The sequence below is a fragment of the Lolium rigidum genome, chromosome 5 (assembly GCF_022539505.1).
Source record: "Lolium rigidum isolate FL_2022 chromosome 5, APGP_CSIRO_Lrig_0.1, whole genome shotgun sequence".
Taxonomy (NCBI): Eukaryota; Viridiplantae; Streptophyta; class Magnoliopsida; order Poales; family Poaceae; genus Lolium; species Lolium rigidum.
In genome coordinates this window covers 112,557,945-112,582,883 of record NC_061512.1, presented here as the reverse complement: position 1 = coordinate 112,582,883, position 24,939 = coordinate 112,557,945, and the positions used below count along the sequence as shown (strand labels likewise).

Sequence of the window (24,939 nt, the reverse complement as noted above, 5' to 3'; positions counted from 1 at the left end):
CCGACACCACGCCGTCGTGCTGTCGGATTCAAGAGGAGCTACTACTTCCGCTGCCCGCCTGGAACGGGGAGGTGGACGTCGTCTTCATCAACAACCGAACGTGTGACCGAGTACGGAGGTGCTGCCCGTTCGTGGCGCCGGAACCGATCGTGATCAAGATCTTCTACGCGCTTTTGCAAGCGGCAAGTGAACGTCTACCGCAGCAACAAGAGCCTCATCTTGTAGGCTTTGGAATCTCTTCAAGGGTGAGACTCGATACCCCCTCGTTGCTACCGTCTTCTAGATTGCATCTTGGCTTGGATTGCGTGTTCGCGGTAGGAAAATTTTTGTTTTCTATGCAACGTTATCCTACAGAAATGACAAGGTTTTCAATGACAAGAATTCTTCTCTCATGCAGGTCATTTACCGATGTACGGCTTTGCTCCATTCATGGTCGGCACTCTAGTGATTGGAGGACCGAGACCTCTTTATGGAGGTGTCTACACGGTTGGAGAATACAGCCAAGGAGTTTATTTTCCAACATGGGTGACTGCATTTTAGGCGGATTGAAGCCAACGAAGCATAGTCTAGTTTGGCTCCTTTTTATCTATCTTTTATATTTATTTGCTCAGACTGAATACTCGAACGGCTGTGTGCATCTTAGTTATGCAGAGGGTAGGTGTAATGCTTGAATATTTTAAGTAATAAAACACCCTTGATCGAAAAATGCTTGATCTTCTTGTTTCAATTGTGTTTAAGCTGATGGCCTTCTAATTCAGATTTAATGTCCTTTTCTTTCTTTGCATAAGTGCCCATGTGCTTCTTTCTAGCATAACTACCCTCTGGTGCCTCAGTGAGTGTGCACAGGGTATGGGTCTGTTAGAGTGAGATTTGGTGCTATAGGTGTTTGTGTAGAGTACAAATAGGCATTGATCTTGGCTAAATGGCCCGATGATGTTGAATGTCCATTCTAAGATCTTAGTGATGCTTGAGTTGATTTTAATGGACATATCTTATGCTTGCTCTAGCCGATGATGCAAAGGCTGAGGCATAGATTTAAAATAAGAACAGATACTATGATGTGGCTTTCCTTCTCTGTAATGACTTTGAATAGCACCTCTATTCAAGACTGGAAGAAATCCCTCCCAAAACATTTCTTTGTGTTTCTTAATGTTTTATGCATTTCCTAACTCCTAGCTACTGCCAGTGATCATCAACCCAGTGAATGGGTAGCAGATGGTCATCGGATGTTGTGCTCAAAGAAAGCTACTAGTGCTACGGTTGATGTGTTGTTTATATATTTCTATGCAGGTTGTTGTGTGTGTAACAGCACACCACCTACATGAGGTCAATGTGCTGCTAGGTAGGTTGCTAGTCAATGTATGGTGCTAGATTCATTCCCCTGTACAACAATGGTTGATCATGTACCTGTCAAAAGCCTTTTCTCTTTATCCTCATGCAAGCTTACGGCTGGTGTTGGATATTTATCCATGTCTGGCATTTCTTTTTCTTTGTTTGTTTCTCTTATTGTAGGAAAGGAAGATATCGGAGAGATGAAGAAGATCAAGATTAGTTTAGGATTTTTTTTTGTTCTTTTTGTAATCTTCATTTCTAGTTTGCAACACTTCGACAAATGTTGTAAGAATTCTTATGTGAGGAATAATTATATGTAACATTTAATTCTGGTTAATTTTTTTTTACTTTACATTCCTTATCTGATATTGTTTCCACCTTATTTAATTCAGGAATTCGAGTTTCCAAAGTTTTTTATCCCAAGTAATGTATGAGTTGTTTATTTTAATTTTACCCCTCAATTCGGTATTGTTAAATACATTGAACATATGTATATTATTATTTCTGGAAACCAAATTCCAATTTGATGTTTGAATCAATGTATTGGTGTGTGTTCATCTTAATTATATTCTATATCCCAATTGTGTCCAAAACCTAATTAGCTTCTAATTTATTTTCTAGCAAAGATCATCTCTAAATTTGTCGCACTCGCGTCGATGACCTAATTCCATTCCACCGACGTAAGAGAAAGCCCGATCTCTTTGTATTGTAAGTAAATGTGCGAAGTTTCTTCGGATTTTCTATACATGAATGCAATGCGCACATCGATTTTCGAGCTATTTCTAGTCTCTAAATTCTGGTATGTGTAGCAATCACAGCCCACGTGGCCCAGACCGGGACCGTACGGCTCAGATTGAGCCAGCGTGCTGCCCAGATCAGGCATGCCCGACGGTCGCGGCCATAGCGTGGGAGACCCGGGAGGGGGAGGGGGCGGGGGAGGTCTTGCAGGGATACGGAGGAGGTGGTCTCGTCGGCGCGTGGGTGGAAGGAGATATGATGGCAGCGTCTGGATGGGTAGTTACAAAAATGTTAAATGAGTCAATAGTATTTTATCATTTATGTGCAGCCTAGACTATAAACAATTCCACGTTAAGATTTTGCACACTCGTAGGATGGATCTTTAACTACATCCAAACTTTTCTTCAATTTCTTAAGAACTTGTGAATATGATTTTCTCAATTTTAATATTTCCTCCTATCTAAAATACTTGTCCAAAAATACACGTATCTAGACATGTTTTAGTGCGTAGATTTTCTTATATTTAAACAAGTATTTCAAATCAGAAGAAGTAACGGAATCCTACATATAGCTCGCCCCCGTTTATCCATGCTTTTCCCCCTCTGACCATATTCTGTAGCAGGGGGATAGACTAGCGACTAGCTCTTCTCCACGCCGTCAGGCCAAAGATCGGCTGTCACGGTGGTACCGATGATGTACAGGCTTTCTTCGTGACCGCGCACGCGAAAATCGCCGGTTTCAGCGAACGCGCAAACCGCCCTTGAAGCTGCGGAGCATATACTTTTTTTTCCACATGAGGTAGCATATACTCTACTTGGTTAGGGCGACGCTGAGCGACCGTTTATGTCCGGCGTGACCGGAAATGCGTCTGCCACCACCTCCAGCGGGGCGATGCAAAGTGACCGGGCCGTCCGTGGAGATGCAAACCTGGCCCAAATATGCGCCTGGGATGCGTCTCTGGCGACGCTCGGCGGACGCGGAAAGTCTCCGCTCGCGTCAACCGGACGTTTCGTCGGGCCCGCCTGGCAGCGATCCTGCGTCGATGCATCTTCTCCGCCAGTACTAGCAGCGAGGCGTCGCTTCGGCAGTCTGCGGCTGCGTAAATGGCGATGCCTCGCGTGACGCGCGGCCGTCGCCTACCTCTGCGCACGTAGTAATGGCGATGCCAAGCGTGCCGCGGCCGTCGCCCTGCCTCCGACCTATATATACAGGGGCGTGAGCATCTCATCTCCTCCCCACTAAACCCTAGCCGCCGCTGCCGTAGCGCCGCTTCCTCTCAGCCTCCAGCAGATCCACCATGAGCAGCGCCGGACGTGGCCAGGGTGCCGCGCCTCCACCTCCACCTTTACCTCCCACTCCACCTCCTCCGGCCTCGAGCTCCTCCGAGGAGTTCGACTCCGAAGACATCACGGACGACCTCCTCGACCCGGTCAGGGACGCCAAGGCCCTGGCTGAAGCGGAGAAGGAAGCACAGGAGGAGCTGGCGGGCCACGCGGCGTTGGACGCCGAGCTGGAAAAACGCAGGCTGGCGGCCGCCGCTGCAACAGAGGACTCCGACTCGGAGATATCTTGGTCCTCCGATGACCCTGATACGTCTACGCCGGAGGAGAGGGCGGCGGAGCAGAGGGCCATCGTCGAGTCTTTCGAGACGCTGAAGGACGACGCCGCCAACGCGAGGCTGGAGCAGGCACTGAGCCAGGACTCGGCGCACCGAGCCATAGCGGCCGCGCGGGAGACGGCGGAGAAGCAGGCGACGGACCGACGCAACGACGGTGCCAGCCCGTCAGGAAGCAAATAGTCTAGGCCTATAAATCTACTTTGTATAGTTTTTATGCATTTTTATGTACTAGTTTGAAAGTTTTTAACTATGTTGTAATTCAAAAAATGGGTCGCCCCGTGGGAGCACACCCAGACGCAAACGGATGCGCGGACAAAAAATATCCGCGGAGCGACGCAAACGAACGCTCGCGATCACTTTTGGAGGTTCGAAATGTGTCGCGCCGCTGGAGATGCCCTTAGCCAGGCAAACACACGCCGTCTCCATAAGCCACCGTTTCCATTCCACTTGAAGGCTGAAACATATCCAGTGATGGTTCATCGGCTTGTCGCGTTGCCACGTCCATGGTTCCCTGTGTTTATATATAGCCCCTCGTTCGGCTGTTCTCGATCGTTGCGTCCTCTCCAGTCTGCATCACCATGGCAACCGGGAGAAAAGCAATATTGGCTCTCGCCGTACTCGCCGCCTGCTCCTTCTCGGTCTCGCGCGCCGTGACATCGCCCTACGTGCGGCCGAAGCCGAGGACGACGCTCTCCGAGCTCGAACCCCTTCTCGACGACGCCCACGGCCAGACGCCGCAGCAGGTACGCTTCACGAATGCTCCAGCATATCATGTTCCTCTGCAGCTCCACTTCTAAAGATGTTCTTCAATATCTTCAGAAGCTTTTCTTTTTCAGTTCATACAAATATATATTTATTTATATCCTCGCGCTCTAAATATTTATTAATCAAACTCAGCTCACTACTTGAAATAAAAGTTTATGTGCAAGTTCAAGTGAGTGTCTATGAATATCCGGCCGGTTTCTACTTTGATCTATATTATTGATAGTTACTTACCCAATTTAATTATTTCTCGCTTAATTAAAGTAGTTATTTATAAATTACCACTTGAAAGAAAATGACTTAAATCCAACCAACTAATCCCAAGGAGAAATTTGCCGTTCTTGTTGGTTATATAAAAGACGATTTGCTCCAACACGGGCTTTCTCCCTCTCCCCCTTCCCACCATATCCCCTCCCCCTTCTTATCATTTTTTTCATCCCAGCCTTCAGGGTGGTCACCAGTTCGGGGACACGTAGCGCAGCTTCACCACCATGTCTAGCCCCGTCCTCTACCATCGCGACATAGCCAATCCCTCTAGCCTCAAGAGGATATAGTTATTTTATGGCACAAGTGCCACCCTCCTCTCTCCCTCTCAACCCTAAAACACCATTCAATGCTGCCACCTCCTTGAGTGTCAATGTTGTCATCAACACCAACTTGCCACTCCGCCTCCGGACAGGCCCAACCCTGATCTAACCTCCTTCACAGTGATCTTTGTAGACCCAAGAGGAGGGTTGGTGCTTCTATGGTGCCAATGCCACCCCTTCCCCGAACTATACCCTTTACCACCATTATCCTCCAATCAAACCACCATGTTGCGCATCGCCAGCAAACTTCACCTCATGCTTTGAGGTTGCCTCTCTCGGCTTCACTATCTTTATCGGATAGTCATCGGAGCGGAGGAAGAAGATAGAAGCATGACAGACCAAGAAGAGAAAATCCAACTGTTAAAAACGCCAGTGATTTGTGTTGGAAAAAGGGAGAATAGTTTGCTTACCCTTAATTACCGGAGATCAACATCAAATAACAACCTGTCATTATTCACGTGCCAGTGTGCCACACCGTGGCGTTCATGGTTGCCATGCATGGTGGATTCATATATAATAACACTAGAAAAGTGAAAGGTAGCTCAAGGTATATGCTTTGCATACCCGCAAATAAAAAGGTACTCCCTCCATTCTAAAATGTAAGGTGCCTAAGCTTTAGTGAAAAGTCAATATTTTTAAAGTTTGACCAGATTTATATGTTAAAATATAAATATTCACAATGCTAAATCAATATCAATAGATTCACCAGAAAGTATAGTTTATCAAAATATTTATTTAATATTGTAGATATCCATATTTTTCGTATAAACTTAATCAACTTAGAAGATATTGACTTTTGGCTAAAAATTTGGCGCCTTACATTTTGGGAGGGAGTGAGTATATGCTTTGCTGCATATTGGTATCTTGGACCATGAGTGTGGCTGGAGTGCTGGACTCACAGAAGGAGGGCAGCAAGTATCGCTTCGGGCGTTGTATTAACTAGCTTGCATTTGCTTACTGGCTACTGCCTCCCAAGATCGCGACAGGGGAGAAAAAAACGCGTTCTGTTGGTTGTACGTCAGTAAGCTAGGTATGACCATAAATAGAAAAAAAGTCAGGTTATTGTTTGTCGTGCATGATGTTGGCTTTCATGTTCCTTAGTGCAGTCAAAAATGGTAACCACAAATAATCTATTAAAAAAACCCCACAATATCACGTGTACAGTGATGCGTTTCCTAGCGCGGGAGACTTCTTCCATTTTCTTGCCCACGCCTTGTAGTTGTAGCCACTCTTATCTGATTTTCAGTAAATCCCTACTACTTTTTATTGGTCTTTCATTTACGTGGTGTAGTGAATAATACTCAGTAGTTATCAAATCATAGTTGCAATGTTGCAACTCATGACTAGCATGAATCACTGGTCCCCGGAAGCCTCCTCGCGAAAAAACCATGCCCCGCTCACTACATCACAGTACAAAATTTGGGGCACTTTTAAATGTCCCAAATTTAAAACAACGTGCCTCTAATAAGCCATAGGGGCACTTTTTCAAATGCCACCTTTACTTGCGTCTCTAAAGGTATTTGGGGCACTGCCTAGAGGCACTTCTTAAAGTGCCCTAAAAGCCAATTAGGGGCACTTCTCAAAGTGCCCCCAAAGCCAATTAGGGGCACTTCTCAAAGTGCCACTAAATCCAATTAAAGGCACTTTGCCAAGTGCCACAAAATCTAATTAGAGGCACTTTGAGATGTGCCCCTAAATCGAATTTGTGGCACTTCTAAAAATGCCCCAATGCCTAATCTGTGCCACTTACAAAATGCCTCAAAACCTATTTTGTGGCACTATGAGAAATGGCCCTAATTACATCCTATTAAAAAGGCAACAAACTATAAACCAATAAAAACAATGCCAACACAATATGAATAGATATACTGTCATGCAAGAATAAGCACACAGTGGAAAACACATTAATATATCCAGTGCACTTTATTCTGCAATTATCATACAATATCAGTTGCACACACAGCACAGTATCTCACTATGTACACTCTGTCAACATCATCACTATGTTTCCTATTCAGACACCTTCACAATGTGATCAGCATCACCTTCAGTTGATCCCAGTCTTCAGTATTGTACCTTGAAAGAAGTAGTACTTCAATTCAGCAAACAGAGACGAAAAAACAGCATGCCTTTTTCGTGTATGTATTACAACAAGTAAACGTAGCTAGGAGATGTGCTAACAGTATAAGCAGATGGGCTGGATGAATATTGTACTAAAAACAGCATGTGTTGTTGGCAGGGGAGAAAAACGAACTTAAACAACTATAGTAAACCCGACATGTGTAGAACTTAAACAGCTGAAGTATCATCAGGTTAAATTTAACACTAAAAAGGACAGGACTAGCTAAGAATATGAATATCCAGGTAAACTAGCAAACATTCCAAACAGTAACCGATAGGTGTGTAAACAAGCTGCAAACTACAAAACTACACACATTTTAAATTGTTTGTACCTTACGGGGTTACTAATTCTTCTCTTCTTGCATGACTGCACATTTCCAGGTTCCTTTTCCCACATTTCTTTCTCCATATTTCTCGCAATTCCTGCATTTATATTGTCCAATTCTGCTTCTGCAAAATCTGCAAGTCAATGTCAGAAACCTAGAAGCTGATCAGGAATGAGTGTGTACATTATTCATGGTAGTATCCAGATAGAAAAAAATTTAGCTGCAGTCATTGGCACGTATATATTTTTTCGGCCATCGAATGCAATGGGCATCTGCTTGTCCTACATTTGTAATCCTGCCTTTAGCTTTAAGCAGAAACTTCTCTACTTAGTTTATTTTAGCCATGATAGTTGCAGGATATAATGGTCTCGGATTAAAATCATAGAACATTAGTTAGAAATAAAATTCAGTTAGTTAGAATAAGTGTAATAGAAACAGTATTACAGTATATCAGCAAATTAAATGTTATTTAACACTATATGAAAATTTAGCCAAATAGATACTTAAATTTATGTCTCTAAGATTTTACAGCTGGAGTAACATATTACATATTTTACAGCTGAACTGTTCAGACCCATATACTGACACAGTAATAGGTGAGTCATTGTTGTGAAACTGAAATTATTGAGATAGTTGCATCGCCACGCACTGAAAATTTCAGACCCATATACTGACACAGTAATGAGCGAATAATTTTTCTTGCGGCAGAATAAACTAAGAACCATTTATCTGGGCCCATTCAGAAAGCATATTCTCCTATGACATGCATTCAGCACTTGGGCTGATTTAGAAACAAATCTAAGGCATAACTTTCTATTCAGCACTTAAAAGAAGCTAGACTATCTAAAGTGCGGGAAAACATATTAAAACTACCAAAACAATAATATGACGACCTTCTTATCAATACCAAAACAAGAAATACTTGATACACACCAACTTTAAATTTCCCTGAAATATTGTGTCGACAAGAGTCAGACTTGGACCACTGTCTATAGTCATTTTAGTCTTATTAACTCAGCTCGTTTTGTAAAAGCCAGCAGACTAAAAGACTAATGCCAGCAGACCAATAATACTTTGGTGCAAAACAGCCTATACTGAAGCAACATAATATCCAACTGGCGTCAAGGTATGCACCGTAACAAATACTTAAGTCAGCCGATTACTTGAATACAACCTAGAATCCTTCTACAGGGTTTTCTTATAGTGGTAACATGGATGCAAAATTAAATGGCTAATACAAATATAAAGCAGGCCATGTGAACAGGATCTTTCATAAACTCTTGATATATAAGTTGTTATTAATCAAAGTGGAGACATGAAGCTATACCAGAAATAAGTGTTACAGCCATCGGTAGTCCCTCAGGTACAGCAACAACAACAATAGTTATCTAAATGTCACAATGTAAGAATGAGATAAGAAAAAGGGTGCTTAAGAAACTGAACAGTGCACATCTTAACAAACTGAATAACGCTTAAGAAAAAGGGTGCCATCAAGCACTCAATTAGCAATTTACCTCTCCTCTATTCGTTTAATCTCTTGAAAAAGGTGTCTAGTTAATTTTGGTTACTTAGAAGTTAGAAGCTAGTTAATGATCATCAACTGGTCAAAATGTTCTGGTATCCATAGCTCAGCTAGTGGAATTACAAAGTAATCATGCATTATTCTACAACTATTACCATCCTTTTATCTTCTCAAGAGTGTTCCTAACCAAAAAAAAACGAACATGAAGATTCATTCCTAACAACATATCTATCGCACGCTACATATTAAGATATTTTATACTAGTAACTTGCATCTAAAAGCAGCATAGCAAAGAACATTGAACATAGCTGGTACGCATATTGGTGCAGACTGCCGTCCACACATGTCGCTTCACCAGAGACTACATCACTACCAGATAGAGCTACTAGCTACTCCCTCCTTGACATTATCTAATACAGGTGAAAAATTAAGAAGGGGACGGAGATGACACATTACATGGAGGGACGAGGACATGGATCTCACGTCGGATTTCAAAACTACTAATCAACATATCCCAGTTTTTCTAGACCTAAGAGTTTGCTTCCAACAAATACCTGTAAGCTTTGCAATTGTGACTTGAAGTTAGAGGTGTTGGCCTCCTGCAACATCTCACTCTGCACAGGGCAAAGTAGAATTAGAAAAAAAAAAGTGACCTGTCCAACCCCACCAGGAGCAGAGTCCGGAGGAGATAGGTGTCACCTTCTACATCTCGGCCCTGGATACGCCCTGCGACCCCAGCTTCCTCACCTGCAATCACCGGCGCACACGCATCTCAGCATTTCAATTCATCGAGCACCTCTCAGGCGCAAATCGCAGGAGAGAGCCAGACAAATACTGGTACCAGAAGCAAGTAACATGAGTAGATTGATTACCAGGGCAAGGATGCCGACAAGGAACGCACGGCAATCGTTGATCTAGACAACCCGACGGATAGGAATTATGGGGCATCGAGAAGGCCAGAGGCGTTGGTGCGGAACCGCGCCGTCGAGCCCGATCCGATGCGGCTAGGGTTAGCCGCGGGGCCGCGAGTGGGAGCAGAGCTGCGTCTGCCAGACGAGGGTCCGTGGCGGAGCCACGCCGGCAGGAGGTGGTGCAAGTAGCGGCCGGCGAAGGCCGAAGCAAGGGGCAAAGCTAGGGTTAGAGAGTTGCGCGCGAGGGCGCGGGCAAGCACCGAGGCAGTGGGGAACTGGAAGAGGGATGGCGGCGAAGATTGTCGGGTGTGCGGCGGCGTCGGATGCCTCCGGAGATGACCGGCATGGCAGTCAACGGCGGCGTTAACATGGCAGGCGACGGCCGCGGTGACATCGCGAGCGCGAGATACACGAACGAGTCCAGGCCTCCAGGAGAGAGAGATTGAGCGTGAGCGTGACAGAGAGGCGTGGGCTGGCTGGGGCTAAACTAAACCCTACCCGGGGTGGGCCTATTGGGTTGGATCGGGTGGATCCGTAGATCGGACTAAAAAATTGCCTAATTGGGCGTAAACCCTACCGATTTGGGCCTAAAAGTCACTCTCAACGAGACCGTGGATGAATGGCTCGATCCATACGCGGCGGGGAACGTATCCCTGCAATGGATAGCTCCTCCTTGCTGATATTCAGGTCACCCTCCAGCCCAGACGTGAGCGGACCTACTCTCTGAACAAATATCTTCCAATCAAACTGAAAATCCACAGGCAATAATTTTTCGAACTTGCAATTTTTTTTAGATTGAACATCTTTTCAATTTTCGATTTTAATTTTTTGTTTCGATATTTGAAAAAACCGAATATAAACATATTTAAATTTGAACTTTGTTTGAATATGAACAATTTTAAAATATGTTGTATGTATATTAGGACTATCTGAATGAACATTAACATGTACATTTTTTTATTTTTTATTCACTATTGATAAATTGAGGCACTTACAAGTGCCCCAAAAGGTATACATCTATTGAGGCACTAGAAGAAGTGCCCCAAAAGTATATATCTATTGGGGCATTTAGATAAGTGCCACAAAAGATATACATTTAAGAGCACTTCTAAGAAATGCCCCAAATTAACTACTATTAGCCGCACTTTGACAAGTGCCTCGAGGAGAAGTGCCCCTATATCTTTACCGTGGTGTAGTGGCTCCCGCGACCCGCGGCGGCTGGGTCGCGCCGCCTCTGCGGCCTCTCTCTAGGCCCCTCTGTTGCTCTCCCATGCCGCCGCTATCGATGCGCCGCCGGGCGTTGCCCGGGCAGTGCCGGCGGTGGTGGGTCTGACTCTACCCGTGGCGCAGTCGGGGGCGCGGGGGCCTTGGGCTGGCGACTGTGGCATTCGGCCGATAGCGGTTCGGTGTGGCGGTGTGGTTCTCGCACGCTGGGTGGTGCGGAGATGCAGTGGCGCTTCTATTAGCGGCGGGTCGGCACGGTCGGGAGGGGCGGCGGCTCCAACTCGGCCCAGATCTAGGCCCCTTTGGGCCCGGTCTAGGCTAGGGCGGGTTGGAGCTTCCTTGGTCGACGTCGGTGCTCCCTGGGCGCGGAGTTGGTGAGTGGCGGTGGCAGGGTGGTGGCGGCGCTACGGCCGGCCTGCTGCAGCACGATGGCGGGGACTTAGCGGGTCAGTGTGGGCCCGGCTGGGCCAGTAGGGGCCTAGTTTGTCCTTGCTGCCATGTCCGGTTGGCAACCGAGAAGGCGGTGGAGGCAGTTCCCTCCCCCGGCTGTGGTGCTGCGACCCTTGGCCATGCTGACTCCCTCCTCCTCTTCTAGGCATTGCGTTGATGATCACAGGGAGACGGCGAGGATGACATCAAGACCGTGGTGGCATGTGCTGGTGGGCGGAAGGCTGGGTGGAGCACTTCGGATCGCCCGGGATGGTGGTGGTGCGGTTGGGAAAAATCCATGTCGGCTTGTCTGACACCGACACGGTGAAACTTAAGGGTGCCACCTTACCTTCCTGAAGGGTGTTGGGTGTACCCCCTCCCCAATCCCTTGCGCCTACCGAGGGAAACCCTAGGATTAGTCCGGGCAACAGCGACGTCGTCGTTGTTCCCCTTGTTGAGGTTTTGTTTGGTATGCGGTGATTCAGAGTGCTAGGAGCGTGGTAGGACTTCTCCGGAGGGCGCAACGGTTGTGGGTCATTCTCGTTTTGTCGATCTACCGATGTCGGCATTCTTTTTCTCTTTCCTTTCTTTGTAGTTTCTTTTGGGCTTGGTTGTGCTACGGCCACAGCATGCTTCTTGTATCGTGTGGTTGCTATATTAATATAACATGACTAAAACCTATTTCGAGGAGGACTAGCATGAATCACGAAACAATTCAACAGTATGGGTGAACTTTTCTAAGTCGCAACCATGTGTAAATAGTAAAATCCCAGTTACAACGTTCACCGAGAAAACTCAGTTGCAACTTATGGTATAAGTATGTCTACCATAAATCACGATGCAATCCAATGGTTTAGGAGTCGCCTATGAATAAGAAAAACTGCATTTTCCTTTTCTGAACTGAAACAAGGAAATATAATTTAGGCTATGTTGGTAGGGAAGTATTTTTGAAGTATACTTTTTGTGGTACTAATACTTTACTTTTTCTCAAAACGTGCCGTTTTTGAAGTATTGGAAAAACAAGTCCAGACCTCTTTTTCTGAAACTGAAGTATTGTTAAGCCAGGCTGTAAAATATAGTACTCTATGATTTCGTAATAATTTAGTTCTTCAGTTTTAGAAAAACTTTGTCGGCAAACTAGGCATATTGATCTGGCTAGTTCGGCTTGCACTTTGGTTGCTCTGAAGAAATTGCTAATTCAAGTTCATCTCAGGTGCACGTATCAACCGTAGGCTCTGACATGATGAGGGTGACATGGATTACCAAAGACGATGCACCGGCGATGGTAGAGTTCGGCACGACCTCAGGCCAGTACCCATTCTCAGAGACCGGAACAACCACGAGCTACTCGTACCTCGCCTTCTACCGCTCAGGCAACATCCACGACGCCGTCATCGGCCCGCTGAAACCCAGCACGACGTACTACTACCGGTGCAGCTCCGACCAGTCGCGGGAGTTCTCCTTCCGGACGCCGCCGTCCAGCCTCCCCTTCGAGTTCGTCATCGTCGGTACTGCATCGCATGAAATTAATGCTCCTCAACTCGACCTCTCGTTATTCCGGTCTCTCGTTTCATGGAACTCTTTGATTGCTGGCCGAACAGGTGACCTCGGCCAGACCGGGTGGACGAAGACGACGCTGCAGCACATCGCGGCCGCCGACTACGACATGCTCCTCCTCCCCGGCGACCTATCGTACGCCGACTTCTTCCAGCCGCGCTGGGACTCTTACGGCCGCCTCGTCGAACCGCTGGCGAGCGCGCGGCCCTGGATGGTGACCCAGGGCAACCACGAGATCGAGAAGGTACCCTTACTCGAGCCGCGCGCCTTCAAGGCCTACAATGCGCGGTGGCGCATGCCGTACGACGCCGGCGCCTCGCCGTCGGGATCGAACCTCTACTGCTCGTTCGACGTGGCCGGCGGCGCCGCGCACGTCATCATGCTGGGCTCGTACACCGACTACGTGGCCGGCTCGGCGCAGTACGAGTGGCTGCAGGGCGACCTTGCCGGGATCGACCGCCGTAAAACGGCGTTCGTGGTGGCTCTGGTGCACGTGCCGTGGTACAACCAGGGCCGGCCCGAGGGGGGGGGCGGGAGGGGCGGGCGCCCCGGGCCCCCGGAGCCAAGGGGCCCCAAGTCCCATCTAGTTATTCATATGTTGCGCGGACGGCAGCGCCATTAGAGAGGTAGGAGGAAAATTTTCCGTCGTACTGTACAGTTGACCGGAGGAACAAGACGAAGCGTTAACGAGCGAACTAATCTTGGGCCTTTTTTCCTTTGATTAGATGGGCCTTATTAGTTTGGTCAATTTGTTTTTTTTTTCACTTTACCCAGGTACAAGGGATTAATCTTTCTTTTCCGCTAAAAAAAGTACAAGGGATTAAATGGAGTGGGGCCCATGGCTAGACCGACCAATCCAGGGAATCAAGCTTCCGGATTCTCTCAATCTACGCATTTTTCTCTTCAACTAGTAAATATGCCCGTGCGTTGCAACGGGAGATAGACAATCTAAGTAGTTGGACACAATTTTAGCACGGCACGGTATGCTCTGCATTCAGGCGCGACATTGTGTGCTCTGCATTCAGGTGAGCTCTTCATGCCACCATTGTCTCCTCTTCTCGTCGCTTCTCCGCAAGCATCGGTACTGCTAGGCGCCGGTATCACCACCTCATCCTATCAGTCATCCACTTCAACACCATTAAAACTAAGACCTTTGAATTTTCTAGAACACTTGTTATGTAGATATTACTATTGTTTTATTTCATTTGTATACCAACATCAGTTAGCAATTTCAAGTATAAATATTCTCCTGTTAATGTATTGGAGTCAAATTTACCGCATGAGTAGTTCGGCATGTCACCATAGAACACTACAGATTTTTTTTATATAGAAAGCTACATCATTCCACAATAGTATACATCCTCCTTCATTGTTAGACATTAAAATTTCTTTAGTTCAGACTTCAAGAGAAACTCCACCGAGCAATTCCACTCTAGCTGTCTGATTTCACCCACACATTCATGCCAAGAAGAATATCTGAATAAGTGAATATAGATTAGCAAATCTAATTTAATGGCTTGAAAAGGTAGTTCGGCATGTCACCATAATTGAACTTTTTTTTTATTAGGCACAATAACTGAAAAGTCTAATGGTCACAAAATACAATATACAAACTGCAGTGCACTAACTGAATACAGGGTGCGATTTCAATAGTTCATGGTCTAATAAGCTAACCGACATCAGGACAAGTCAAATAATTTACTGAAAACAGGCGGTGGACTCCAATGAACGCCTAGAGGCTTCCAACGGCCGTAGTGGCAGCCGCCAGGAAATGGTGTCCATGTATTCATTTCCAAAAAAATATATAAACAATATGAGGAAAAACAACAGCTATATATATATATATAAGACGACATAATTTCAGTATGACTCATTATTGGAAGGACAATAAAAAAATCAAGCAACAATACATAATAGGTAAGACCATAAATCCATAGTAATTATCAATACTACAAAAATAAATTTGCACTCAGGCAGTATATCTTGACTCTTGAGTGAAGAATTGATGATATTACAATATAACTTTGTGATTGCCTTGTTGGAAGAGATTAATGACATTCTCATCCTTCACTTGATTGAAGAATTCTCTCTTAATGTAACCAAACAATTGTACAAGTAATCATCACACATCTTATTCCTTAGCTTATTCTTCACATAGTTCATTGAGGAGAATACTCTTTCAAAGCTGGCAGTAGCTACTGGAGAATCAATACCAACTTGATAGGTTTTAAACAAAAAAATATTGTTCATGTTTATCTGATTGTCTCCACAAGTATAACTGAAATTTGAACTATATTCTTCAAGTTTTTAAACCATTCATCTCTGCCCACATGAGCAATGTACATGTGTAACTGCCAGCAGTGCTCTTCTTCATCTACATGACAGAAAAAATAGTCAATTAAAAGCTTGCATCTAACAAATTATATAAATTATATCTGCTAGTATAATCTGGGCGTTCAAAGGAAAATTGCCAATTACAGAGAAAATGGGTGGATATATACGAGTATACAAAGATTGCAAACAACTAATAGAATGGTACTGCTATTGCTAGGTGCTAATATGCTAGCAGGCGTCCTGGCTGAAATCTGGTTAAGCACTTGCAAATAGGTAGGCATGCGAATATGCGAATGCGAAATCTGAGGGGAATAGAAAATTAGGGATCAGGGGAATCATACACCAATCAGTCCAGAATTACGGATCAAGAGAGCACCTGGCTGCTGGCCGTTGATGTCGTGGTGGCCACAGTGCCGCCGCTTCCTGCTGGTCGCCAGCTCGTCGCCGCCGCTCGCCTACGGCTGCCACTGTGTCACCCGCCTGCTGACTGCTGTGTGTGCGCGTGCAGCGACCGTGAGTGTGAGTGGGTTCGACCGGTTCGTGCCTTTGTGGCTTGGTCTTCGTGCGAGCTACGGAGGAGCATTCCCTGTTGGGCTTCTGTATGGGGTATGTGCTATTTGACTACAGGGGAATACCCCTAGCGCCGCCAATGAACAGCCGTGTCTAATTACTTGCAGCGACGCCGCCGACGGAGAAATCCGAGCTCCAAGCTATGCCGCCGCGTGCTGCCCCGCACGCGAAATCCACTACTCCCACCCGACTTAGTACCGCTAGGTCACGGCGGACGATTCACCAGAATTCCATATGCACCGCTGCCGCAGCTGCATAGTCCCACCACCTCTGTCCATCCAATTCACCTCTCCCAGGTGACCATGCTCCCCCTTTCCCCTACGGCCGTCTCCTCTGCTTCCTCCGCCCGCGAGTTCCCGTCCATATCAAGCGGAGCGGGAGGATATTTTCTCTGCCAAGCCCTCCTCTCCCTCTATGTTTGCCACGCTGGTTGTAAGGGAGGTGGTTCTTGGGAAGAAATCTGCCATTCAGTGCTTTCCTTCGAAAGGCAATCTGGCAGTTCCTCGCCATCCACCTCTATGGCAGAGGTCCTATAGGATCATCACCAACATCTGAACTGGTAGCCTGCACTTTTGAATCTTCGCCATCTCCTGATCTTGGGCTTCCATGCTCTGCATTCCCCTGATCACTAATAATATTAGTATTCTGCACACTACCACCATCAGCGCCTTCAAGTACAGGCATAAAATCAGCATTCTCTACAATGCTAGCATGACCCTGGCCATTGCATTGCTCCTCCTGCAAACTTGATGCTTCCTGCATTGGCAAATGAGCGTTATATAGACTAATATAACCCACTGAAACCCACACACCGTACAAGATAGAAACTAACACTTGCTTCATGGTTACTTCCTTCTAAATAGATAGAGTGGTCAACTGTGATGAAATAATTTGCATCATGTATTCGTGATTACTTCAGTAACTGGACCGAGTTCTAACTATCATCAAATAATTAGGGTCATGTACAAGGGAAATTAGTTCGTGCATTTCAGAAATAACCGACTGAATAATGGCCCAATATGATTCTGTCACTCAAACCAGTATGTTCAACTATAGTGATTATCCCAAGGGTAGGCCCTTTGTAAAACAATATAACTGATTTAAACAACACTGAGGGGTGCTACAAGGGCATACAAAGCACACAAACAACCAACCGAATGAAGTGCCTCCAAAAGTAAACCTTCTGGATTACCATTAATATCAGAGATTTCAGGCTTTATTTTCTAGAGCTTTACAAGAAGAAAAAACAGCACATGATAAGTAAAATGTCAGGAAAAGTTTCTATGTTCTACTGAAAATGACCAAATACCTGCTCTTTGACCTACAATTTTAAAAATGATGGATTTCTCACATAGTCAAGGGGAAGTTCAACCATCTCTGGTGCATTGCTCTTTAGTGCACCATAGGTATAGCCCATTTATTCAAGAGAAGCACATGCAGATACATTTCCTCCGATGGTTTTGGCCTGACGAACTAATGGCAAGTGAACCCAATTTGCTGGTTTTGGATAACTGGTTTGAGTGATGGATACATCTTCCATGGATTTATTTTAACCTGAGAACTCTATCAAACGCATCGTCTACGCAAATGAAAAATGTGCACAAACAAGTTTAAATGCAATCTCTTTTGATGTACATGACAAATAACTGGATATGTGGTAAATGGCCAAAAAGGAAGAACCTGGTTTCCTGCGATTTTTAGTTGCATCATCTTGTGTAGACATCCTTTGGCATGGTTCAACAAAGGCTCTTTGACCTCTTTGACATGTCATAAAGTACATCTTCTAAACCTGTTCCCTGGAGAAAAATAGAGCAAATGAACACTGTAAGATAAACTTTTGTATATACTAACTATTTTAAAATACTTCAAGAGTCTATCTATACTAACTATGTGAAAAAACTTCAAGAATCTACACTAACTATGTAAAAATACTTCAAGAGTTTACTGGTGAACTCAATACCTCAGCTCGACTACCAATGAGGTAAGATTTTCTTGAAAGGGACTATAATATATTGATTAAACAAACTGTTCTATTCTTATAGGGGTGACAAGACCTCAGGGATCTTGATAGGGACTTCCTTCTCCTGAAGTTTCCATCCATATGCGTACCACTAATTCAAAAGAAGCAATAATATATCTCTTAGCTATTTTAAAATTTATTTATACTACCTATTCCTTATGCCTAAGTAAATAAAACAAAGAGTATACTGTACTTACCTTGATCTTGTTCTAAAGCGCAGTTCTTGTGGGATTTTTCTGTTCTCCTCGGAAAGACTATTGTAATATCTCGACCACGTATAATTTGATGATTAATTTCTTGCTTGTCATATGCGGCACTCTCAAGGTGGCAGAATTTAACAAACCCGAAACCATGTAGTTCCCTGTAAGTACACATCATTTTGATCAATGATCGTGAAACTACAAGTTGTTACTCAACAAAAAAAACTTGCAGTACCTTAAAAATACATATTAGTTTTAATAATGTCTAAAAAAGACTTTCTTAACCAAAAAATCAGAACTAATAGAAAGGCATGTGCCAATAGTTGCTATTCTAACAACATTTTAAAATTCACAATTGTAGGCACTAAATGTAAAAAGGAATAGTACGCAAAAAAAAAAGAGTATTCTAACCACAAGTACTGTTCAGAAGAGATACATGATCCACAATTGACTAAAATCAGGAAATTAACTGCTAACTTATGAAAATGGAAGTGAATATCAGGTTACAAATTCATGATATGCCATTTTACATAGCAAAGAACTTGCCCAGGGAATTATTGCTTTTTAAAACTGATGTCCGTTGAGATTACATGTGTCCCTCATATCCACCTGAGTCACAACAAGGAAATCTGGGAATGCACTTTATAAATTATCAATCAAGCTGCATAGAATATATATTATTCAGCATCTCATATACTTGTTTCGCATTGTACAACGGATCACACATTTACCATGTGTATGACATGGGCTAGTGCTCAAATGTAAAGAAAACTTAAGACCATCTATAATTCCTTGGAAGGTACACATCCTTTACCAGATGGAAAATAGAGGCTTATTGGTGTTAAAGTTGTAAAAATAAGTTGAAATTTAATACTGTGCCTACAGGGGGCTTATGTTGGCTTATTGGTTTCAAGTTGGGCATAATGTACAAAAAACGGTAGATCAGTACAACTGCTAATCGATTCAAACTATCCCATATTTCCTAATACAAGTAATCTGACTATAGCAATGACAACCACAGTCGACAATTTGGTCCTTCAAGTCTTTCCTATAAAATTAGGGTCCTACAATCACACGAACCAAACTATCTCCTGCAATTCCCCCTAAAAAACCACACATCTTGCAATCACAGAAACCAGGACACACGTATACTCATCAATACTTACCTAGATAGTTCACGGCACCAGCGACACACGTTGATTGCAAACAACTAATAGAATGGTACTGCTATTGCTAGGTGCTAATATGCTAGCAGGCGTCCTGGCTGAAATCTGAGCACTTGCAAATAGGTAGGCATGCGAAATCTGAGGGGAATAAAAACTTAGGGATCAGGGGAATCACACACCGATCAGTCCAGAATTAGGGATCAAGAGAGCACCTGGCTGCTGGCCGTTGATGTCGCGGTCGCCTGCCTGCTCCGCTGCCGATGGCTGGTGGCCGCTGCTCTGCCGCTTCCCGCTGGTCGCCGGCTCGTCGCCGCGGCTCCCCTACGGCTGCCGCTGTGTCGCCCGCCTGCTGACTATTGTGTGTGCGCGTGGAGCGTCCAGGCGGCGGCCATCGACCGCACCCTGCGTGGAGGGCGGCGCGGCGGCGCCGACGATGAAGGCCCAGCGGTTGCAGATCCCTGTAACTGGGAGCATGTGGAGCCAGGGGGCATGTGGAGGTGGGTGGATATGGCAGCCGGAGAAGTCGGGCACGAAGATGCGGAGCTCGATCTTGAGGTGATGGGGCCTCCATGACCAGCAACACGGTGGTGCAAGGGAGCGGAGGCGGAACCCTCCACGCACGAGAGCGGCGCACGAGAGAATTGTCGGCGCGTTCGGGAGAGGTGGAGCTACGAAGGTACGGCGAAGATTTTGTCGTAGTGCTGCTGGGCAGAAATTGTGCTGGGAAGGTTTCATTGGGCCTGGCCCATGTGGACGACGGACGGACGAGGAAGCACGACGACGAAAGAAACGACGAAGGCAGAACTACCAAACGTATTGGCAGAATAAGGAACCAGTTTAGTCTTTTTAAGTAGTAGAGATACAAAAATGACGCATTTCCTTTTTTGCCGGGTGTTGATTTCTAATACTTTGTCTGTCCCAAATTAAATGATATAGATTTCTCTGAATTCACTTATAAACATGTTTTAGCATATAAATACACGTGAATCCAGAACAATTGAATTCACTTAAATAAATAGGTACGAATACATTTTTTTCTTTATTGGAAGTCAGCAGTGTTCAATTGTTTTCTAGACAAGAGCGGAAGCGACTAATTGATGGCTCTATAGTTGCAACAAATGTCACGTCAAAAGGCAAGAGACTGAGTTGCCTAGAAAAGACTTCGCTAAATTCATAGACGGCGTAGCTGGCCACATGCATCAAGTAGTGAAAAAAATAAGTCAACTAGCACGTATATGTATATATTGATAATCTAACCAAATATCTATAAATTTTTATAAAATTATTCGTTTGAATATAATTTTCATATTTACTCTTAATAGTTATTATATATTAACAATATTTAATATTAATTTTAATAGTTGTACTTAGGGCCCTAAATTGTTGTTTCGCCCCGGGCCCTTGAAAACATAGGACCGGCCCTGGGTACAACAGCAACAAGGCGCACCAGGGGGAGGGCGACGACATGCGCGACGCCATGGAGGCGCTGCTCTACGGCGCTCGTGTGGACGCGGTGTTCGCCGGGCACGTGCACGCGTACGAGAGGTTACGCGCGTGTACGGCGGCAAGGAGGACCAATGCGGGCCGGTGTACGTGACGATCGGCGACGGCGGGAACCGGGAAGGGCTCGCGGAGAGGTACGTCGACCCGCAGCCGAAGACGTCCGTGTTTCGGGAGGCGAGCTAGTTTCGGGCATGGAAGACTGCAGGTGGTGAATGGGACGCACGCGCTCTGGACGTGGCACCGGAACGACGACGACGAGCCTGTGATAGCCGATCATGTGTGGATATCCAGCCTCGCGTCAAACCCGGCTTGCAACAAGTGAGCGGCTGTTAGATTCAAAAAAACAAGTGAGCGGCTGTTCAAGCTTAATCTCGATGTTGACATGTTGGATTCTAAATGTCATCAACCCGTGCCGAGTAGCATTGTACACATTTACACTTAGTAAAAGCTTATGAAAAGAAGATCAATGCACTTGATTTTGTAGGAATTGGAAATATGTAAATGTTATACCCTGGTGTATGAATCAAGTTTGCCTAACCATCGATACAACGAATCTCCTAAGAGCTCTAAGGGCATCTCCAGCGGCGCGACGCATTTCGGACGTCCAAATTGTCCGCGGGCGTCCGTGAAATGGTCGTGTATCCGTTTGCGTCTGGGGTTGGCTCCAGCGGGGCGACGCATTTTGGGCGCAGGCCAGAATTCAAAAAAGATGAAATAGCGTCGACTTTGCACGAAATTACAGCCGCAAATTGAGGGCTGAAACAAGTTCATCACACTTTGCAGCTCGTACGGCGCAAAGTGGAGCAAAAGGGGCACAACAAGACCTGAACAGCAATTTAAAAAAGTCCAAAAGGAGGCCAAGGTGCTGGGCGCATGGCGCCGGCGATCAGGCGTCTCGCGCGCGGATTTCGGCGTGCCTCTTCATGAACCATGCCCTGGTGTCGTCGTCGACGCCGCTCAAGTCGGCAAGCATGATCCTTGTGTCTTCTGCACGCAATTTTGCCTCGGCGTCTGCCTTTTGGCCTCGATGTCCAGCCTTTGGACATCGAGGACCTCCTTGGCGAGGTTCTGGTAGATGGCAGCTGCGGCCTCTTTTTCCAGACGCCTCTTGTCGTCCCTAGCAGCCATGGCGGCACGGTTGTCGGCCATTATCTTCTCCATGCTCTGCGTGAACGCAATGGCCTGCGCCTCCAGGACAAGATCGGCCTTGGTAGCCATATGGCCTCATGGACGAGGTGGAAGGACTGGACGGCCTTGATCGTCGTCTTCACCGTCGAGGGTGACCTCTGTCCCATTCTTCACAGCTTCTAGGTAGGCCGCAAAGCTTATCATCCACTTGTTGTTGTCTTTGAGCACCTCCCAACAATGGACCATATGGAAGCCCTTCTTGTGCGTCGCCCTGAACTTCTTCAAGGCGCGGGATACCTGCAATCATAGCCGCCAATGATGTACAATGACGCAAATTGACGCAATGACGCAAATTGTCTACAATGATGATGGTTCTATCGTCTTTACCACTGTCATGACGCCAGTGCCGCTTACGGGGTTGTTAATAGCATGTTCGACCGCCGAGCAGAACTTGGCAGTCTCTTGTTTGATGTAGTTCCATCTTTTCCGGAGGGACTCTTCCGTCCGAGGGCCTGTGATATGGTAGGGCGGGTGCATCCTGGTCTCGTTGTACTGCTGCAAGACCTTGGCCCAATAGACCTTGCCCTTTTGCTGGGCGCCATTGATACAATCTTGGGTCGTTGCCAGCCACGCTTCACACAAACACTTATCCTCGTCGTCGACGAAGCCTTGTGTCCTCAAGCTCTTGCCCTTCTTCTTCGGAGCAATGTCAGGCTGTGTTGGCGCGTCGTCGAAGTCGTCGACGGACACGGGTGTTGGCTGCGTCTGCTGGGTGGCGAACAGCCGTGCAGTGTCGATGTCCTCCGCATCATGCGTTGGTGGCCAGTCATCATGCGCGCCTGTCCCGGCCCGATCATCGCGAACGAAGCCGCCGCCGTAGATAATTTCCTGGATGTCTGAATCATGGCGGTCCTTCCAATAGTCCTACGAACGACCGGACATCAGACGCATGATACAGGGCACTCGCACACATTGACAGAGCTCACGTACCGGCTCGTCCATCGTCGGGGCAGGCGGCGCCATTTCGTCAAACATGATGCGGGGCTGCGGCATGCTCTCCTCCGGCACCTGGCGCGTCTTCTGTGTCGCGCCCGGGCAGGAGTCACCGCTTCTAGGCGTCCGGTTGAGGTCGGGAACCGCCGCCCCGGTCAACTTCACCGGCGGCAGGCCGGAGGCGAACCGCGACGCCGCGTGGCCCTGCAAGGGAGCGGGAGTTTGTAACATCCCAAGTTTTCATCAATAAAGAAATAAAGAGAAGAGAATTTCAAACACTCAATTTTTGCAACAAACAAAAACTTTTATTACTCATATAGTGCTACATATAGTTTCATGCATAGGGTGTGCATTTTGTGTGCAATTGCCATGATGAGTGTATTAGTATTAATCAATGGTACTTAAACCCTAAACCATGATCCTATCATCTCAAGTTGAGAGAAATACAAGAAATGCAAAATAACCAAAAACCCTCACATACATATTAAGCCAATATTTCGAATCTTCGACAAAGGCCACCATAGCTTGGTCTACTGCTTGTAAAACCTTGGTATATCAAAAACAAACCAAATTGCATCAAAGAAACAAGAATCAAATCAAAGGAAATTGCAAAACTAACATACATGTGATAATAGTCAAATTGCCCATTTATATAATGTTGCCCCCTTTGCACCACTAATTTGGAAGATTTCTAAACTAAACAACCCTAACTCTTTTCACTTCATCCAAGAGCATGTCAAGGTGAGTAACTTTGATGTTGACCACCATGGTTGACTCTGACCAGATTGACCAGGGTAAATAAAACAAAATGCATTATGAGAGTAGGGTGAAGATGATCACTTTTTGGAAACTTTGCAAACCAGCACTAAAATGACCACCACCACCATCAATAGATCACATTAATTATACCAATGAGCTCCACCAAAGATATTTCAAAATTTCAAATGTTTTTCTCTTGCGGCCATTCTGTCGAGCACCTGGCAGGCACGAATCAAATTTCATCAAATCTTGCAATATCCAACAGATTTTCCACTGCACCCTTGGTGAACCTTGATGATCATTACCCCTCTTGTACCCCTTCATCATTTCTTGTACTGGCCCGTGCTGTTTGGAGGGAGAGAAACCCTAAACTACACCATGCCATTGCTATGCCGGCCACCATGCCCTCTCTCCCTCTGGCTGGATTCTCTCCCCCTCACCATGTCCTGGAGCAAGCCTAGTACACCATGATCATCACCCAGCATGGCCCAAGCTCGAGCGACCACGGCATTGGCCGCACCAAGCGCGCCCATACACGCCCAGTACACGCTGTGGCATGCCAGCACACGCGGTGAGCGCGCACTGGACGCGCCAGAGCATGGCGATGCACCGTCGCCCTCGTCCTTGCCTACAGCCCATCCCCTACGTCGAGCATCGCCACCAGTACCCCTACCTGCTAGCCACACTCGAGCACCGCCGGCCGCCTCGTCACCGTCGCCATCGTCGGAACCATGCCGCGGGTACTGCGGCATGATCACCAAGCGCCCGAGCCGTCCCATCGTCCCCTGGACGCGTCAGTTGTACCCAAAGCTTCGCCATGCCGTCGCCACTCAAGTGTTGTCCTTCGCTTGCCCCTTCGAACGGCGGAGATGCCGCGCCATGACCGACCCTCCACGGCACCCGCAGCACCTCACCTCCGCTATAAATAGAGGCGCCCCAAGCACAAATTCTTCACAGCACCACCTCTCCTCCCATCTCTGCTTCCACTCGACACTACCACTCACTCGATTGACGCCGGAGCCGCCCCAATTCAAGATCGGAGCCGCCGGAGCTCGCAGATCATCGTCGTCGATTCACGCCGCCCCGAGCCTCGCCACTGCTACCAGACGCTTCTTCACCGTCGACAACGCCGCCTCGCA

General features: G+C 46.3%; 2 long non-coding RNA genes and 1 pseudogene across 4 annotated transcripts; 1 reads left to right on the top strand and 2 right to left on the bottom strand.

The window, feature by feature from the left end:
• Positions 1-4,266: 4,266 nt before the first annotated feature.
• On the top strand, positions 4,267-21,242 carry LOC124652059 (annotated as a pseudogene).
• LOC124652060 lies at positions 6,874-10,324 on the bottom strand. 2 transcript variants are annotated; one of them, XR_006987569.1, is made up of 5 exons: positions 9,879-10,321; positions 9,706-9,753; positions 9,561-9,620; positions 7,491-8,872; positions 6,874-7,113 (listed from the first exon to the last, which is right to left on the bottom strand). It is a non-coding gene; the product is annotated as an uncharacterized LOC124652060 (long non-coding RNA). The 2 variants fall into 2 exon arrangements; XR_006987568.1 differs by having other exon boundaries at positions 7,491-9,620; positions 9,879-10,324.
• On the bottom strand, positions 16,425-19,681 carry LOC124652061. Of its 2 annotated transcripts, none has more exons than XR_006987570.1 (3): positions 18,249-19,681; positions 17,712-17,827; positions 16,425-16,787 (listed from the first exon to the last, which is right to left on the bottom strand). It is a non-coding gene; the product is annotated as an uncharacterized LOC124652061 (long non-coding RNA). The 2 variants fall into 2 exon arrangements; XR_006987571.1 differs by having other exon boundaries at positions 17,712-18,412; positions 19,630-19,677.
• Positions 21,243-24,939: the final 3,697 nt, after the last annotated feature.